The 15,915-nt window shown below is 52.9% G+C and overlaps 25 non-coding genes across 25 annotated transcripts; 17 read left to right on the forward strand and 8 right to left on the reverse strand.

Annotated features, from left to right (window-relative positions):
- Positions 1-246: 246 nt before the first annotated feature.
- On the reverse strand, positions 247-361 carry LOC141327427 (U5 spliceosomal RNA). Its single transcript, XR_012354724.1, has one exon. It is a non-coding gene; the product is annotated as a U5 spliceosomal RNA (small nuclear RNA).
- Positions 362-1,199: 838 nt separating this feature from the next.
- Positions 1,200-1,281, forward strand: trnas-uga (transfer RNA serine (anticodon UGA)). Its single transcript has one exon. It is a non-coding gene; the product is annotated as a tRNA-Ser (tRNA).
- Positions 1,282-1,817: 536 nt separating this feature from the next.
- On the forward strand, positions 1,818-1,899 carry trnas-aga (transfer RNA serine (anticodon AGA)). The gene has a single exon. It is a non-coding gene; the product is annotated as a tRNA-Ser (tRNA).
- Positions 1,900-2,476: 577 nt separating this feature from the next.
- Positions 2,477-2,591, reverse strand: LOC141327446 (U5 spliceosomal RNA). Its single transcript, XR_012354742.1, has one exon. It is a non-coding gene; the product is annotated as a U5 spliceosomal RNA (small nuclear RNA).
- An 836-nt stretch (positions 2,592-3,427) lies between these two features.
- trnas-uga (transfer RNA serine (anticodon UGA)) lies at positions 3,428-3,509 on the forward strand. Its single transcript has one exon. It is a non-coding gene; the product is annotated as a tRNA-Ser (tRNA).
- A 194-nt stretch (positions 3,510-3,703) lies between these two features.
- On the forward strand, positions 3,704-3,776 carry trnak-uuu (transfer RNA lysine (anticodon UUU)). The gene has a single exon. It is a non-coding gene; the product is annotated as a tRNA-Lys (tRNA).
- Positions 3,777-4,039: 263 nt separating this feature from the next.
- On the forward strand, positions 4,040-4,121 carry trnas-aga (transfer RNA serine (anticodon AGA)). Its single transcript has one exon. It is a non-coding gene; the product is annotated as a tRNA-Ser (tRNA).
- A 587-nt stretch (positions 4,122-4,708) lies between these two features.
- LOC141327429 (U5 spliceosomal RNA) lies at positions 4,709-4,823 on the reverse strand. Its single transcript, XR_012354726.1, has one exon. It is a non-coding gene; the product is annotated as a U5 spliceosomal RNA (small nuclear RNA).
- Positions 4,824-5,661: 838 nt separating this feature from the next.
- On the forward strand, positions 5,662-5,743 carry trnas-uga (transfer RNA serine (anticodon UGA)). Its single transcript has one exon. It is a non-coding gene; the product is annotated as a tRNA-Ser (tRNA).
- A 519-nt stretch (positions 5,744-6,262) lies between these two features.
- On the forward strand, positions 6,263-6,344 carry trnas-aga (transfer RNA serine (anticodon AGA)). Its single transcript has one exon. It is a non-coding gene; the product is annotated as a tRNA-Ser (tRNA).
- Positions 6,345-6,920: 576 nt separating this feature from the next.
- Positions 6,921-7,035, reverse strand: LOC141327327 (U5 spliceosomal RNA). Its single transcript, XR_012354629.1, has one exon. It is a non-coding gene; the product is annotated as a U5 spliceosomal RNA (small nuclear RNA).
- An 835-nt stretch (positions 7,036-7,870) lies between these two features.
- Positions 7,871-7,952, forward strand: trnas-uga (transfer RNA serine (anticodon UGA)). The gene has a single exon. It is a non-coding gene; the product is annotated as a tRNA-Ser (tRNA).
- A 536-nt stretch (positions 7,953-8,488) lies between these two features.
- On the forward strand, positions 8,489-8,570 carry trnas-aga (transfer RNA serine (anticodon AGA)). The gene has a single exon. It is a non-coding gene; the product is annotated as a tRNA-Ser (tRNA).
- A 576-nt stretch (positions 8,571-9,146) lies between these two features.
- On the reverse strand, positions 9,147-9,261 carry LOC141327438 (U5 spliceosomal RNA). The gene has a single exon (XR_012354734.1). It is a non-coding gene; the product is annotated as a U5 spliceosomal RNA (small nuclear RNA).
- Positions 9,262-10,098: 837 nt separating this feature from the next.
- Positions 10,099-10,180, forward strand: trnas-uga (transfer RNA serine (anticodon UGA)). Its single transcript has one exon. It is a non-coding gene; the product is annotated as a tRNA-Ser (tRNA).
- A 194-nt stretch (positions 10,181-10,374) lies between these two features.
- On the forward strand, positions 10,375-10,447 carry trnak-uuu (transfer RNA lysine (anticodon UUU)). The gene has a single exon. It is a non-coding gene; the product is annotated as a tRNA-Lys (tRNA).
- Positions 10,448-10,710: 263 nt separating this feature from the next.
- On the forward strand, positions 10,711-10,792 carry trnas-aga (transfer RNA serine (anticodon AGA)). The gene has a single exon. It is a non-coding gene; the product is annotated as a tRNA-Ser (tRNA).
- A 587-nt stretch (positions 10,793-11,379) lies between these two features.
- On the reverse strand, positions 11,380-11,494 carry LOC141327430 (U5 spliceosomal RNA). Its single transcript, XR_012354727.1, has one exon. It is a non-coding gene; the product is annotated as a U5 spliceosomal RNA (small nuclear RNA).
- Positions 11,495-12,332: 838 nt separating this feature from the next.
- Positions 12,333-12,414, forward strand: trnas-uga (transfer RNA serine (anticodon UGA)). Its single transcript has one exon. It is a non-coding gene; the product is annotated as a tRNA-Ser (tRNA).
- Positions 12,415-12,933: 519 nt separating this feature from the next.
- On the forward strand, positions 12,934-13,015 carry trnas-aga (transfer RNA serine (anticodon AGA)). The gene has a single exon. It is a non-coding gene; the product is annotated as a tRNA-Ser (tRNA).
- A 576-nt stretch (positions 13,016-13,591) lies between these two features.
- Positions 13,592-13,706, reverse strand: LOC141327328 (U5 spliceosomal RNA). Its single transcript, XR_012354630.1, has one exon. It is a non-coding gene; the product is annotated as a U5 spliceosomal RNA (small nuclear RNA).
- An 835-nt stretch (positions 13,707-14,541) lies between these two features.
- Positions 14,542-14,623, forward strand: trnas-uga (transfer RNA serine (anticodon UGA)). Its single transcript has one exon. It is a non-coding gene; the product is annotated as a tRNA-Ser (tRNA).
- Positions 14,624-14,800: 177 nt separating this feature from the next.
- On the forward strand, positions 14,801-14,873 carry trnak-uuu (transfer RNA lysine (anticodon UUU)). The gene has a single exon. It is a non-coding gene; the product is annotated as a tRNA-Lys (tRNA).
- Positions 14,874-15,136: 263 nt separating this feature from the next.
- trnas-aga (transfer RNA serine (anticodon AGA)) lies at positions 15,137-15,218 on the forward strand. The gene has a single exon. It is a non-coding gene; the product is annotated as a tRNA-Ser (tRNA).
- A 576-nt stretch (positions 15,219-15,794) lies between these two features.
- LOC141327329 (U5 spliceosomal RNA) lies at positions 15,795-15,909 on the reverse strand. The gene has a single exon (XR_012354631.1). It is a non-coding gene; the product is annotated as a U5 spliceosomal RNA (small nuclear RNA).
- Positions 15,910-15,915: the final 6 nt, after the last annotated feature.

The following is a 15,915-nucleotide window of genomic DNA, read 5'->3' on the forward strand; positions in this document are numbered from 1 at the left end:
GAAGGCTCGAAGCGCACGAGTCACTGATAGGGCCAAAAGAGCTAAAGGCCATCTTTGTTTGAGCCCGTCCAGAGTTTTTCTCGCGTCATGGATGAGAGAGCGCTGTCTTTCCATGCTGTCTAAAGAAATTTGAAGCTGCGATGCTGGAAGCGCAAAGGCCGCAAACACAGACCACGACGAGGCGCGCTTCGTTCCACTGCACGCTGGCGGGTGGCCAGATTGACTCTGCTCTTGACACTCTAGTGTAGCTCTGCTGTGAGCAGAGCCCCCAAAAATACAGGTCACTCGCAAAGGTTCCCCTCCACGGAAATCTTTAATAAAAGGCGAAAGATTTATGCGCTGATGACGAGAAACTCGAGATGTGTCTCTATGCCCTTGGACCTGTGCGCTCACTGTGGTAAACCACTACGCTCACCAAGGGTAATCTAGGGTGCCGACACCTGACAACATGATTTTCGTCACCCCCCTCACTCCAAATGGGAGAAGTAAAAGTTATGAAAGTCCCTTCCCTCACCCAGTATTCACAAACCCGATCAAGGTAATGTCATCTCTTTTTTCATGCCCCCGTATTAGAGGCCAAAAAAAATATTAAATGAAATAAAGCGGTCCAAATAATGACCCACTGTAATGTGTAGCATTCAAGATATTGAGAGACTTTAGCTCGTGGCGGGTCAATCTGGTATTTCATGGAGTAGGGGCTCGTTTTGGCAAGTTGGGTGCAGTCGCGTGTGCTGGGAGCGAAGAACAGCAAGCGCAACTCTTCGTTAGTATGGTGGACAGTATCTCCCCCTGTCACGTGGAAGACCGGGGTTAGATTCCCCAACGAGGAGACCTAGTTCTTTGCTGCTGTTGAACGACTCATCCAAAAGCTTTTGGTGCAGACAGAGGTCACAGAAGGAGTTCTGCTTCGAGGTCAACCGCAGCCAAAAACTGCGCGTTGGCCGGGAATCGAACCCGGGTCAACTTCTTGGAAGGCAGCTATGCTCACCACAATACCACCAACGCAGGCGCTCGGTGCCAGATTTAAGCGGTCAGATAAGAATGCTCGAATCCGGGTCATGGCAGCCCTTTGTCGTTGAGCGACGGGGACGTCCAGCTTCTTTTTGCCAACTCACCCTTCAGTTGGATTTTGCGCCTGAAGCTCGGCGGCATCCTGTGCTGCCCGCTTCGAGACGAGAGCAGGCGGTCCACATGCAGGCGTAGTCGTGGCCGAGAGGTTAAGGCGATGGACTTGAAATCCATTGGGGTCTCCCCGCGCAGGTTCGAACCCTGCCGACTACGGTCGGGCATTCCCCCTTTTGCCTTTAGCTTTTTGCGACGGCGGGTGGGCCTTCCAAGGCCTTTGGCCTTCGCTCTCTCTGACGTAATTGCGTGCGGCCTTTGTCCCGTAGCTCCTGTGGCAAGTGAGCTTCTGCTGGGCGGCTTGTGGAGAAAGTGTTCTTATATAAAAAGTAAGGGGCGCACAAAACACAAGAGCCTGGATAGCTCAGTCCGTAGAGCATCAGACTTTTAATCTGAAGGTCCAGGGTTCAAGTCCCTGTCCCTGTTCGGGCGAAGGGCCATCTTCTTGTTGTCGCCCTCAGCTTGCAGTCGTGCCGGTCCAGCTCTGCCGTGTGGCGGCGTACGCTTAAAGATGTGATAGAGTTCACATAGAGTGTTTGCTATGCTGCCCCTTCATGAATGTTTCGTTGCTTGTGGTGGGCTGTTTTCCCCTTTAGGAGTTGTATGCTAGGCGATTTCAGTAAAGCGGTAGCCAGTTCATTGTTTTTTCAGCCAACTTTGAGGTTGACAACGGGACAGAGGACATCTGGGCCGCCGTAGTCGTGGCCGAGTGGTTAAGGCGATGGACTAGAAATCCATTGGGGTCTCCCCGCGCAGGTTCGAATCCTGCCGACTACGCTCTTCGCCGGTGCTGAGGAGAAGTGGCCGGGCCCTTTTCTTCCGTGTCCCTAGCACGGATTTGTGTGCCCTCTCTCCACAGTAATAAAAAGCGCAGCTAGTCCTTTTTTTTTTTAATTCGGACGGCCGGCACCACCAGATGTGAGCCAGTGGGGCGCCGTGATCGTATAGTGGAGAGTACTCTGCGTTGTGGCCGCAGCGAATCCGGGTCACGGCAGGCTTTTTGTTCACTGAGCTCCTTTCTGCCACCTCCATTTTTCGCACGGGTGCGGTGCCAGTTAAACTATACCAACAACGCAGGCAGCAGAGGCTGGCTTTCAGGGTCAACAAAGAAGGCTCGAAGCGCACGAGTCACTGATAGGGCCAAAAGAGCTAAAAGCCATCTTTGTTTGAGCCTGTCCAGAGTTTTTCTCGCGTCATGGACGAGAGAGCGCTGTCTTTCCATGCTGGCTAAAGAAATTTGAAGCTGCGAAGCTGGAAGCGCAAAGGCTGCAAACACAGACCATGACGAGGCGCGCTTCGTTCCACTGCACGTTGGCGGGTGGCCAGATTGACTCTGCTCTTGACACTCTAGTGTAGCTCTGCTGTGAGCAGAGCCCCCAAAAATACAGGTCACTCGCAAAGGTTCCCCTCCACGGAAAACTTTGGTAAAAGGCGAAAGATTTATGCACTGATGACGAGAAACTCGAGATGTGTCTCTATGCCCTTGGACCTGTGCGCTCACTGTGGTAAACCACTACGCTCACCAAGGGTAATCTAGGGTGCCGACACCTGCCAACATGATTTTCGTCACCCCCTCACTCCAAATGGGAGAAGTAAAAGTTATGAAAGTCCCTTCCCTCACCCAGTATTCACAAACCCGATCAAGGTAATGTCATCTCTTTTTTCATGCCCCCGTATTAGAGGCCAAAAAAAATATTAAATGAAATAAAGCGGTCCAAATAATGACCCACTGTAATGTGTAGCATTCAAGATATTGAGAGACTTTAGCTCGTGGCGGGTCAATCTGGTATTTCATGGAGTAGGGGCTCGTTTTGGCAAGTTGGGTGCAGTCGCGTGTGCTGGGAGCGAAGAACAGCAAGCGCAACTCTTCGTTAGTATGGTGGACAGTATCTCCCCTGTCACGTGGAAGACCGGGGTTAGATTCCCCAACGAGGAGACCTAGTTCTTTGCTGCTGTTGAACGACTCATCCAAAAGCTTTTGGTGCAGACAGAGGTCACAGAAGGAGTTCTGCTTCGAGGTCAACCGCAGCCAAAAACTGTGCGTTGGCCGGGAATCGAACCCGGGTCAACTTCTTGGAAGGCAGCTATGCTCACCACAATACCACCAACGCAGGCGCTCGGTGCCAGATTTAAGCGGTCAGATAAGAATGCTCGAATCCGGGTCATGGCAGCCCTTTGTCGTTGAGCGACGGGGACGTCCAGCTTCTTTTTGCCAACTCACCCTTCAGTTGGATTTTGCGCCTGAAGCTCGGCGGCATCCTGTGCTGCCCGCCTCGAGACGAGAGCAGGCGGTCCACGTGCAGGTGTAGTCGTGGCCGAGAGGTAAAGGCGATGGACTTGAAATCCATTGGGGTCTCCCCGCGCAGGTTCGAACCCTGCCGACTACGGTCGGGCATTCCCCCTTTTGCCTTTAGCTTTTTGCGACGGCGGGTGGGCCTTCCAAGGCCTTTGGCCTTCGCTCTCTCTGACGTAATTGCGTGCGGCCTTTGTCCCGTAGCTCCTGTGGCAAGTGAGCTTCTGCTGGGCGGCTTGTGGAGAAAGTGTTCTTATATAAAAAGTAAGAGGCGCACAAAACACAAGAGCCTGGATAGCTCAGTCGGTAGAGCATCAGACTTTTAATCTGAGGGTCCAGGGTTCAAGTCCCTGTTCGGGCGAAGGGCCATCTTCTTGTTGTCGCCCTCAGCTTGCAGTCGTGCCGGTCCAGCTCTGCCGTGTGGCGGCGTACGCTTAAAGATGTGATAGAGTTCACATAGAGTGTTTGCTATGCTGCCCCTTCATGAATGTTTCGTTGCTTGTGGTGGGCTGTTTTCCCCTTTAGGAGTTTTATGCTAGGCGATTTCAGTAAAGCGGTAGCCAGTTCATTGTTTTTTCAGCCAACTTTGAGGTTGACAACGGGACAGAGGACATCTGGGCCGCCGTAGTCGTGGCCGAGTGGTTAAGGCGATGGACTAGAAATCCATTGGGGTCTCCCCGCGCAGGTTCGAATCCTGCCGACTACGCTCTTCGCCGGTGCTGAGGAGAAGTGGCCGGGCCCTTTTCTTCCGTGTCCCTAGCACGGATTTGTGTGCCCTCTCTCCACAGTACTAAAAAGCGCCGCTAGTCCTTTTTTTTTCAATTCGGACGGCCGGCACCACCAGATGTGAGCCAGTGGGGCGCCGTGATCGTATAGTGGAGAGTACTCTACGTTGTGGCCGCAGCAACCCCGGTTCGAATCCGGGTCACGGCAGGCTTTTTGTTCACTGAGCTCCTTTCTGCCACCTCCATTTTTCATACGGGTGCGGTGCCAGTTAAACTATACCAACAACGCAGGCAGCAGAGGCTGGCTTTCGGGGTCAACAAAGAAGGCTCGAAGCGCACGAGTCACTGATAGGGCCAAAAGAGCTAAAGGCCATCTTTGTTTGAGCCCGTCCAGAGTTTTTCTCGCGTCATGGATGAGAGAGCGCTGTCTTTCCATGCTGTCTAAAGAAATTTGAAGCTGCGATGCTGGAAGCGCAAAGGCTGCAAACACAGACCACGACGAGGCGCGCTTCGTTCCACTGCACGCTGGCGGGTGGCCAGATTGACTCTGCTCTTGACACTCTAGTGTAGCTCTGCTGTGAGCAGAGCCCCCAAAAATACAGGTCACTCGCAAAGGTTCCCCTCCACGGAAATCTTTAATAAAAGGCGAAAGATTTATGCGCTGATGACGAGAAACTCGAGATGTGTCTCTATGCCCTTGGACCTGTGCGCTCACTGTGGTAAACCACTACGCTCACCAAGGGTAATCTAGGGTGCCGACACCTGCCAACATGATTTTCGTCACCCCCCTCACTCCAAATGGGAGAAGTAAAAGTTATGAAAGTCCCTTCCCTCACCCAGTATTCACAAACCCGATCAAGGTAATGTCATCTCTTTTTTCATGCCCCCGTATTAGAGGCCAAAAAAAATATTAAATGAAATAAAGCGGTCCAAATAATGACCCACTGTAATGTGTAGCATTCAAGATATTGAGAGACTTTAGCTCGTGGCGGGTCAATCTGGTATTTCATGGAGTAGGGGCTCGTTTTGGCAAGTTGGGTGCAGTCGCGTGTGCTGGGAGCGAAGAACAGCAAGCGCAACTCTTCGTTAGTATGGTGGACAGTATCTCCCCCTGTCACGTGGAAGACCAGGGTTAGATTCCCCAACGAGGAGACCTAGTTCTTTGCTGCTGTTGAACGACTCATCCAAAAGCTTTTGGTGCAGACCGAGGTCACAGAAGGAGTTCTGCTTCGAGGTCAACCGCAGCCAAAAACTGTGCGTTGGCCGGGAATCGAACCCGGGTCAACTTCTTGGAAGGCAGCTATGCTCACCACAATACCACCAACGCAGGCGCTCGGTGCCAGATTTAAGCGGTCAGATAAGAATGCTCGAATCCGGGTCATGGCAGCCCTTTGTCGTTGAGCGACGGGGACGTCCAGCTTCTTTTTGCCAACTCACCCTTCAGTTGGATTTTGCGCCTGAAGCTCGGCGGCATCCTGTGCTGCCCGCCTCGAGACGAGAGCAGGCGGTCCACATGCAGGCGTAGTCGTGGCCGAGAGGTTAAGGCGATGGACTTGAAATCCATTGGGGTCTCCCCGCGCAGGTTCGAACCCTGCCGACTACGGTCGGGCATTCCCCCTTTTGCCTTTAGCTTTTTGCGACGGTGGTTTGGCCTTCGCTCACTCTGACGTAATTGCGTGCGGCCTTTGTCCCGTAGCTCCTGTGGCAAGTGAGCTTCTGCTGGGCGGCTTGTGGAGAAAGTGTTCTTATATAAAAAGTAAGAGGCGCACAAAACACAAGAGCCTGGATAGCTCAGTTGGTAGAGCATCAGACTTTTAATCTGAGGGTCCAGGGTTCAAGTCCCTGTCCCTGTTCGGGCGAAGGGCCATCTTCTTGTTGTCGCCCTCAGCTTGCAGTCGTGCCGGTCCAGCTCTGCCGTGTGGCGGCGTACGCTTAAAGATGTGATAGAGTTCTCATAGAGTGTTTGCTATGCTGCCCCTTCATGAATGTTTCGTTGCTTGTGGTGGGCTGTTTTCCCCTTTAGGAGTTTTATGCTAGGCGATTTCAGTAAAGCGGTAGCCAGTTCATTGTTTTTTCAGCCAACTTTGAGGTTGACAACGGGACAGAGGACGTCGGGGCCGCCGTAGTCGTGGCCGAGTGGTTAAGGCGATGGACTAGAAATCCATTGGGGTCTCCCCGCGCAGGTTCGAATCCTGCCGACTACGCTCTTCGCCGGTGCTGAGGAGAAGTGGCCGGGCCCTTTTCTTCCGTGTCCCTAGCACGGATTTGTGTGCCCTCTCTCCACAGTAATAAAAAGCGCCGCTAGTCCTTTTTTTTTCAATTCGGACGGCCGGCACCACCAGATGTGAGCCAGTGGGGCGCCGTGATCGTATAGTGGAGAGTACTCTGCGTTGTGGCCGCAGCGAATCCGGGTCACGGCAGGCTTTTTGTTCACTGAGCTCCTTTCTGCCACCTCCATTTTTCGCTCGGGTGCGGTGCCAGTTAAACTATACCAACAACGCAGGCAGCAGAGGCTGGCTTTCAGGGTCAACAAAGAAGGCTCGAAGCGCACGAGTCACTGATAGGGCCAAAAGAGCTAAAAGCCATCTTTGTTTGAGCCCGTCCAGAGTTTTTCTCGCGTCATGGACGAGAGAGCGCTGTCTTTCCATGCTGGCTAAAGAAATTTGAAGCTGCGAAGCTGGAAGCGCAAAGGCTGCAAACACAGACCATGACGAGGCGCGCTTCGTTCCACTGCACGTTGGCGGGTGGCCAGATTGACTCTGCTCTTGACACTCTAGTGTAGCTCTGCTGTGAGCAGAGCCCCCAAAAATACAGGTCACTCGCAAAGGTTCCCCTCCACGGAAATCTTTGGTAAAAGGCGAAAGATTTATGCGCTGATGACGAGAAACTCGAGATGTGTCTCTATGCCCTTGGACCTGTGCGCTCACTGTGGTAAACCACTACGCTCACCAAGGGTAATCTAGGGTGCCGACACCTGCCAACATGATTTTCGTCACCCCCTCACTCCAAATGGGAGAAGTAAAAGTTATGAAAGTCCCTTCCCTCACCCAGTATTCACAAACCCGATCAAGGTAATGTCATCTCTTTTTTCATGCCCCCGTATTAGAGGCCAAAAAAATATTAAATGAAATAAAGCGGTCCAAATAATGACCCACTGTAATGTGTAGCATTCAAGATATTGAGAGACTTTAGCTCGTGGCGGGTCAATCTGGTATTTCATGGAGTAGGGGCTCGTTTTGGCAAGTTGGGTGCAGTCGCGTGTGCTGGGAGCGAAGAACAGCAAGCGCAACTCTTCGTTAGTATGGTGGACAGTATCTCCCCTGTCACGTGGAAGACCGGGGTTAGATTCCCCAACGAGGAGACCTAGTTCTTTGCTGCTGTTGAACGACTCATCCAAAAGCTTTTGGTGCAGACAGAGGTCACAGAAGGAGTTCTGCTTCAAGGTCAACCGCAGCCAAAAACTGCGCGTTGGCCGGGAATCGAACCCGGGTCAACTTCTTGGAAGGCAGCTATGCTCACCACAATACCACCAACGCAGGCGTTCGGTGCCAGATTTAAGCGGTCAGATAAGAATGCTCGAATCCGGGTCATGGCAGCCCTTTGTCGTTGAGCGACGGGGACGTCCAGCTTCTTTTTGCCAACTCACCCTTCAGTTGGATTTTGCGCCTGAAGCTCGGCGGCATCCTGTGCTGCCCGCCTCGAGACGAGAGCAGGCGGTCCACGTGCAGGTGTAGTCGTGGCCGAGAGGTAAAGGCGATGGACTTGAAATCCATTGGGGTCTCCCCGCGCAGGTTCGAACCCTGCCGACTACGGTCGGGCATTCCCCCTTTTGCCTTTAGCTTTTTGCGACGGCGGGTGGGCCTTCCAAGGCCTTTGGCCTTCGCTCTCTCTGACGTAATTGCGTGCGGCCTTTGTCCCGTAGCTCCTGTGGCAAGTGAGCTTCTGCTGGGCGGCTTGTGGAGAAAGTGTTCTTATATAAAAAGTAAGGGGCGCACAAAACACAAGAGCCTGGATAGCTCAGTCGGTAGAGCATCAGGCTTTTAATCTGAGGGTCCAGGGTTCAAGTCCCTGTCCCTGTTCGGGCGAAGGGCCATCTTCTTGTTGTCGCCCTCAGCTTGCAGTCGTGCCGGTCCAGCTCTGCCGTGTGGCGGCGTACGCTTAAAGATGTGATAGAGTTCTCATAGAGTGTTTGCTATGCTGCCCCTTCATGAATGTTTCGTTGCTTGTGGTGGGCTGTTTTCCCCTTTAGGAGTTTTATGCTAGGCGATTTCAGTAAAGCGGTAGCCAGTTCATTGTTTTTTCAGCCAACTTTGAGGTTGACAACGGGACAGAGGACGTCGGGGCCGCCGTAGTCGTGGCCGAGTGGTTAAGGCGATGGACTAGAAATCCATTGGGGTCTCCCCGCGCAGGTTCGAATCCTGCCGACTACGCTCTTCGCCGGTGCTGAGGAGAAGTGGCCGGGCCCTTTTCTTCCGTGTCCCTAGCACGGATTTGTGTGCCCTCTCTCCACAGTAATAAAATGCGCAGCTAGTCCTTTTTTTTTCAATTCGGACGGCCGGCACCACCAGATGTGAGCCAGTGGGGCGCCGTGATCGTATAGTGGAGAGTACTCTGCGTTGTGGCCGCAGCGAATCCGGGTCACGGCAGGCTTTTTGTTCACTGAGCTCCTTTCTGCCACCTCCATTTTTCGCACGGGTGCGGTGCCAGTTAAACTATACCAACAACGCAGGCAGCAGAGGCTGGCTTTCAGGGTCAACAAAGAAGGCTCGAAGCGCACGAGTCACTGATAGGGCCAAAAGAGCTAAAAGCCATCTTTGTTTGAGCCCGTCCAGAGTTTTTCTCGCGTCATGGACGAGAGAGCGCTGTCTTTCCATGCTGGCTAAAGAAATTTGAAGCTGCGAAGCTGGAAGCGCAAAGGCTGCAAACACAGACCATGACGAGGCGCGCTTCGTTCCACTGCACGTTGGCGGGTGGCCAGATTGACTCTGCTCTTGACACTCTAGTGTAGCTCTGCTGTGAGCAGAGCCCCCAAAAGTACAGGTCACTCGCAAAGGTTCCCCTCCACGGAAATCTTTGGTAAAAGGCGAAAGATTTATGCACTGATGACGAGAAACTCGAGATGTGTCTCTATGCCCTTGGACCTGTGCGCTCACTGTGGTAAACCACTACGCTCACCAAGGGTAATCTAGGGTGCCGACACCTGCCAACATGATTTTCGTCACCCCCTCACTCCAAATGGGAGAAGTAAAAGTTATGAAAGTCCCTTCCCTCACCCAGTATTCACAAACCCGATCAAGGTAATGTCATCTCTTTTTTCATGCCCCCGTATTAGAGGCCAAAAAAAATATTAAATGAAATAAAGCGGTCCAAATAATGACCCACTGTAATGTGTAGCATTCAAGATATTGAGAGACTTTAGCTCGTGGCGGGTCAATCTGGTATTTCATGGAGTAGGGGCTCGTTTTGGCAAGTTGGGTGCAGTCGCGTGTGCTGGGAGCGAAGAACAGCAAGCGCAACTCTTCGTTAGTATGGTGGACAGTATCTCCCCCTGTCACGTGGAAGACCGGGGTTAGATTCCCCAACGAGGAGACCTAGTTCTTTGCTGCTGTTGAACGACTCATCCAAAAGCTTTTGGTGCAGACAGAGGTCACAGAAGGAGTTCTGCTTCGAGGTCAACCGCAGCCAAAAACTGTGCGTTGGCCGGGAATCGAACCCGGGTCAACTTCTTGGAAGGCAGCTATGCTCACCACAATACCACCAACGCAGGTGCTCGGTGCCAGATTTAAGCGGTCAGATAAGAATGCTCGAATCCGGGTCATGGCAGCCCTTTGTCGTTGAGCGACGGGGACGTCCAGCTTCTTTTTGCCAACTCACCCTTCAGTTGGATTTTGCGCCTGAAGCTCGGCGGCATCCTGTGCTGCCCGCCTCGAGACGAGAGCAGGCGGTCCACATGCAGGCGTAGTCGTGGCCGAGAGGTTAAGGCGATGGACTTGAAATCCATTGGGGTCTCCCCGCGCAGGTTCGAACCCTGCCGACTACGGTCGGGCATTCCCCCTTTTGCCTTTAGCTTTTTGCGACGGCGGGTGGGCCTTCCAAGGCCTTTGGCCTTCGCTCTCTCTGACGTAATTGCGTGCGGCCTTTGTCCCGTAGCTCCTGTGGCAAGTGAGCTTCTGCTGGGCGGCTTGTGGAGAAAGTGTTCTTATATAAAAAGTAAGAGGCGCACAAAACACAAGAGCCTGGATAGCTCAGTCGGTAGAGCATCAGACTTTTAATCTGAGGGTCCAGGGTTCAAGTCCCTGTTCGGGCGAAGGGCCATCTTCTTGTTGTCGCCCTCAGCTTGCAGTCGTGCCGGTCCAGCTCTGCCGTGTGGCGGCGTACGCTTAAAGATGTGATAGAGTTCACATAGAGTGTTTGCTATGCTGCCCCTTCATGAATGTTTCGTTGCTTGTGGTGGGCTGTTTTCCCCTTTAGGAGTTTTATGCTAGGCGATTTCAGTAAAGCGGTAGCCAGTTCATTGTTTTTTCAGCCAACTTTGAGGTTGACAACGGGACAGAGGACATCTGGGCCGCCGTAGTCGTGGCCGAGTGGTTAAGGCGATGGACTAGAAATCCATTAGGGTCTCCCCGCGCAGGTTCGAATCCTGCCGACTACGCTCTTCGCCGGTGCTGAGGAGAAGTGGCCGGGCCCTTTTCTTCCGTGTCCCTAGCACGGATTTGTGTGCCCTCTCTCCACAGTACTAAAAAGCGCCGCTAGTCCTTTTTTTTTCAATTCGGACGGCCGGCACCACCAGATGTGAGCCAGTGGGGCGCCGTGATCGTATAGTGGAGAGTACTCTACGTTGTGGCCGCAGCAACCCCGGTTCGAATCCGGGTCACGGCAGGCTTTTTGTTCACTGAGCTCCTTTCTGCCACCTCCATTTTTCATACGGGTGCGGTGCCAGTTAAACTATACCAACAACGCAGGCAGCAGAGGCTGGCTTTCGGGGTCAACAAAGAAGGCTCGAAGCGCACGAGTCACTGATAGGGCCAAAAGAGCTAAAGGCCATCTTTGTTTGAGCCCGTCCAGAGTTTTTCTCGCGTCATGGATGAGAGAGCGCTGTCTTTCCATGCTGTCTAAAGAAATTTGAAGCTGCGATGCTGGAAGCGCAAAGGCTGCAAACACAGACCACGACGAGGCGCGCTTCGTTCCACTGCACGCTGGCGGGTGGCCAGATTGACTCTGCTCTTGACACTCTAGTGTAGCTCTGCTGTGAGCAGAGCCCCCAAAAATACAGGTCACTCGCAAAGGTTCCCCTCCACGGAAATCTTTAATAAAAGGCGAAAGATTTATGCGCTGATGACGAGAAACTCGAGATGTGTCTCTATGCCCTTGGACCTGTGCGCTCACTGTGGTAAACCACTACGCTCACCAAGGGTAATCTAGGGTGCCGACACCTGCCAACATGATTTTCGTCACCCCCCTCACTCCAAATGGGAGAAGTAAAAGTTATGAAAGTCCCTTCCCTCACCCAGTATTCACAAACCCGATCAAGGTAATGTCATCTCTTTTTTCATGCCCCCGTATTAGAGGCCAAAAAAAATATTAAATGAAATAAAGCGGTCCAAATAATGACCCACTGTAATGTGTAGCATTCAAGATATTGAGAGACTTTAGCTCGTGGCGGGTCAATCTGGTATTTCATGGAGTAGGGGCTCGTTTTGGCAAGTTGGGTGCAGTCGCGTGTGCTGGGAGCGAAGAACAGCAAGCGCAACTCTTCGTTAGTATGGTGGACAGTATCTCCCCCTGTCACGTGGAAGACCAGGGTTAGATTCCCCAACGAGGAGACCTAGTTCTTTGCTGCTGTTGAACGACTCATCCAAAAGCTTTTGGTGCAGACCGAGGTCACAGAAGGAGTTCTGCTTCGAGGTCAACCGCAGCCAAAAACTGTGCGTTGGCCGGGAATCGAACCCGGGTCAACTTCTTGGAAGGCAGCTATGCTCACCACAATACCACCAACGCAGGCGCTCGGTGCCAGATTTAAGCGGTCAGATAAGAATGCTCGAATCCGGGTCATGGCAGCCCTTTGTCGTTGAGCGACGGGGACGTCCAGCTTCTTTTTGCCAACTCACCCTTCAGTTGGATTTTGCGCCTGAAGCTCGGCGGCATCCTGTGCTGCCCGCCTCGAGACGAGAGCAGGCGGTCCACATGCAGGCGTAGTCGTGGCCGAGAGGTTAAGGCGATGGACTTGAAATCCATTGGGGTCTCCCCGCGCAGGTTCGAACCCTGCCGACTACGGTCGGGCATTCCCCCTTTTGCCTTTAGCTTTTTGCGACGGTGGTTTGGCCTTCGCTCACTCTGACGTAATTGCGTGCGGCCTTTGTCCCGTAGCTCCTGTGGCAAGTGAGCTTCTGCTGGGCGGCTTGTGGAGAAAGTGTTCTTATATAAAAAGTAAGAGGCGCACAAAACACAAGAGCCTGGATAGCTCAGTTGGTAGAGCATCAGACTTTTAATCTGAGGGTCCAGGGTTCAAGTCCCTGTCCCTGTTCGGGCGAAGGGCCATCTTCTTGTTGTCGCCCTCAGCTTGCAGTCGTGCCGGTCCAGCTCTGCCGTGTGGCGGCGTACGCTTAAAGATGTGATAGAGTTCTCATAGAGTGTTTGCTATGCTGCCCCTTCATGAATGTTTCGTTGCTTGTGGTGGGCTGTTTTCCCCTTTAGGAGTTTTATGCTAGGCGATTTCAGTAAAGCGGTAGCCAGTTCATTGTTTTTTCAGCCAACTTTGAGGTTGACAACGGGACAGAGGACGTCAGGGCCGCCGTAGTCGTGGCCGAGTGGTTAAGGCGATGGACTAGAAATCCATTGGGGTCTCCCTGCGCAGGTTCGAATCCTGCCGACTACGCTCTTCGCCGGTGCTGAGGAGAAGTGGCCGGGCCCTTTTCTTCCGTGTCCCTAGCACGGATTTGTGTGCCCTCTCTCCACAGTAATAAAAAGCGCCGCTAGTCCTTTTTTTTTCAATTCGGACGGCCGGCACCACCAGATGTGAGCCAGTGGGGCGCCGTGATCGTATAGTGGAGAGTACTCTGCGTTGTGGCCGCAGCGAATCCGGGTCACGGCAGGCTTTTTGTTCACTGAGCTCCTTTCTGCCACCTCCATTTTTCGCTCGGGTGCGGTGCCAGTTAAACTATACCAACAACGCAGGCAGCAGAGGCTGGCTTTCAGGGTCAACAAAGAAGGCTCGAAGCGCACGAGTCACTGATAGGGCCAAAAGAGCTAAAAGCCATCTTTGTTTGAGCCCGTCCAGAGTTTTTCTCGCGTCATGGACGAGAGAGCGCTGTCTTTCCATGCTGGCTAAAGAAATTTGAAGCTGCGAAGCTGGAAGCGCAAAGGCTGCAAACACAGACCATGACGAGGCGCGCTTCGTTCCACTGCACGTTGGCGGGTGGCCAGATTGACTCTGCTCTTGACACTCTAGTGTAGCTCTGCTGTGAGCAGAGCCCCCAAAAATACAGGTCACTCGCAAAGGTTCCCCTCCACGGAAATCTTTGGTAAAAGGCGAAAGATTTATGCGCTGATGACGAGAAACTCGAGATGTGTCTCTATGCCCTTGGACCTGTGCGCTCACTGTGGTAAACCACTACGCTCACCAAGGGTAATCTAGGGTGCCGACACCTGCCAACATGATTTTCGTCACCCCCTCACTCCAAATGGGAGAAGTAAAAGTTATGAAAGTCCCTTCCCTCACCCAGTATTCACAAACCCGATCAAGGTAATGTCATCTCTTTTTTCATGCCCCCGTATTAGAGGCCAAAAAAATATTAAATGAAATAAAGCGGTCCAAATAATGACCCACTGTAATGTGTAGCATTCAAGATATTGAGAGACTTTAGCTCGTGGCGGGTCAATCTGGTATTTCATGGAGTAGGGGCTCGTTTTGGCAAGTTGGGTGCAGTCGCGTGTGCTGGGAGCGAAGAACAGCAAGCGCAACTCTTCGTTAGTATGGTGGACAGTATCTCCCCTGTCACGTGGAAGACCGGGGTTAGATTCCCCAACGAGGAGACCTAGTTCTTTGCTGCTGTTGAACGACTCATCCAAAAGCTTTTGGTGCAGACAGAGGTCACAGAAGGAGTTCTGCTTCGAGGTCAACCGCAGCCAAAAACTGCGCGTTGGCCGGGAATCGAACCCGGGTCAACTTCTTGGAAGGCAGCTATGCTCACCACAATACCACCAACGCAGGCGTTCGGTGCCAGATTTAAGCGGTCAGATAAGAATGCTCGAATCCGGGTCATGGCAGCCCTTTGTCGTTGAGCGACGGGGACGTCCAGCTTCTTTTTGCCAACTCACCCTTCAGTTGGATTTTGCGCCTGAAGCTCGGCGGCATCCTGTGCTGCCCGCCTCGAGACGAGAGCAGGCGGTCCACGTGCAGGTGTAGTCGTGGCCGAGAGGTAAAGGCGATGGACTTGAAATCCATTGGGGTCTCCCCGCGCAGGTTCGAACCCTGCCGACTACGGTCGGGCATTCCCCCTTTTGCCTTTAGCTTTTTGCGACGGTGGTTTGGCCTTCGCTCACTCTGACGTAATTGCGTGCGGCCTTTGTCCCGTAGCTCCTGTGGCAAGTGAGCTTCTGCTGGGCGGCTTGTGGAGAAAGTGTTCTTATATAAAAAGTAAGAGGCGCACAAAACACAAGAGCCTGGATAGCTCAGTCGGTAGAGCATCAGACTTTTAATCTGAGGGTCCAGGGTTCAAGTCCCTGTTCGGGCGAAGGGCCATCTTCTTGTTGTCGCCCTCAGCTTGCAGTCGTGCCGGTCCAGCTCTGCCGTGTGGCGGCGTACGCTTAAAGATGTGATAGAGTTCACATAGAGTGTTTGCTATGCTGCCCCTTCATGAATGTTTCGTTGCTTGTGGTGGGCTGTTTTCCCCTTTAGGAGTTTTATGCTAGGCGATTTCAGTAAAGCGGTAGCCAGTTCATTGTTTTTTCAGCCAACTTTGAGGTTGACAACGGGACAGAGGACGTCGGGGCCGCCGTAGTCGTGGCCGAGTGGTTAAGGCGATGGACTAGAAATCCATTGGGGTCTCCCCGCGCAGGTTCGAATCCTGCCGACTACGCTCTTCGCCGGTGCTGAGGAGAAGTGGCCGGGCCCTTTTCTTCCGTGTCCCTAGCACGGATTTGTGTGCCCTCTCTCCACAGTAATAAAAAGCGCCGCTAGTCCTTTTTTTTTCAATTCGGACGGCCGGCACCACCAGATGTGAGCCAGTGGGGCGCCGTGATCGTATAGTGGAGAGTACTCTGCGTTGTGGCCGCAGCGAATCCGGGTCACGGCAGGCTTTTTGTTCACTGAGCTCCTTTCTGCCACCTCCATTTTTCGCTCGGGTGCGGTGCCAGTTAAACTATACCAACAACGCAGGCAGCAGAGGCTGGCTTTCAGGGTCAACAAAGAAGGCTCGAAGCGCACGAGTCACTGATAGGGCCAAAAGAGCTAAAAGCCATCTTTGTTTGAGCCCGTCCAGAGTTTTTCTCGCGTCATGGACGAGAGAGCGCTGTCTTTCCATGCTGGCTAAAGAAATTTGAAGCTGCGAAGCTGGAAGCGCAAAGGCTGCAAACACAGACCATGACGAGGCGCGCTTCGTTCCACTGCACGTTGGCGGGTGGCCAGATTGACTCTGCTCTTGACACTCTAGTGTAGCTCTGCTGTGAGCAGAGCCCCCAAAAATACAGGTCACTCGCAAAGGTTCCCCTCCACGGAAATCTTTGGTAAAAGGCGAAAGATTTATGCGCTGATGACGAGAAACTCGAGATGTGTCT

The sequence above is a fragment of the Garra rufa genome, chromosome 2, assembly GCF_049309525.1.
Source record: "Garra rufa chromosome 2, GarRuf1.0, whole genome shotgun sequence".
NCBI classification, from domain to species: Eukaryota; Metazoa; Chordata; class Actinopteri; order Cypriniformes; family Cyprinidae; genus Garra; species Garra rufa.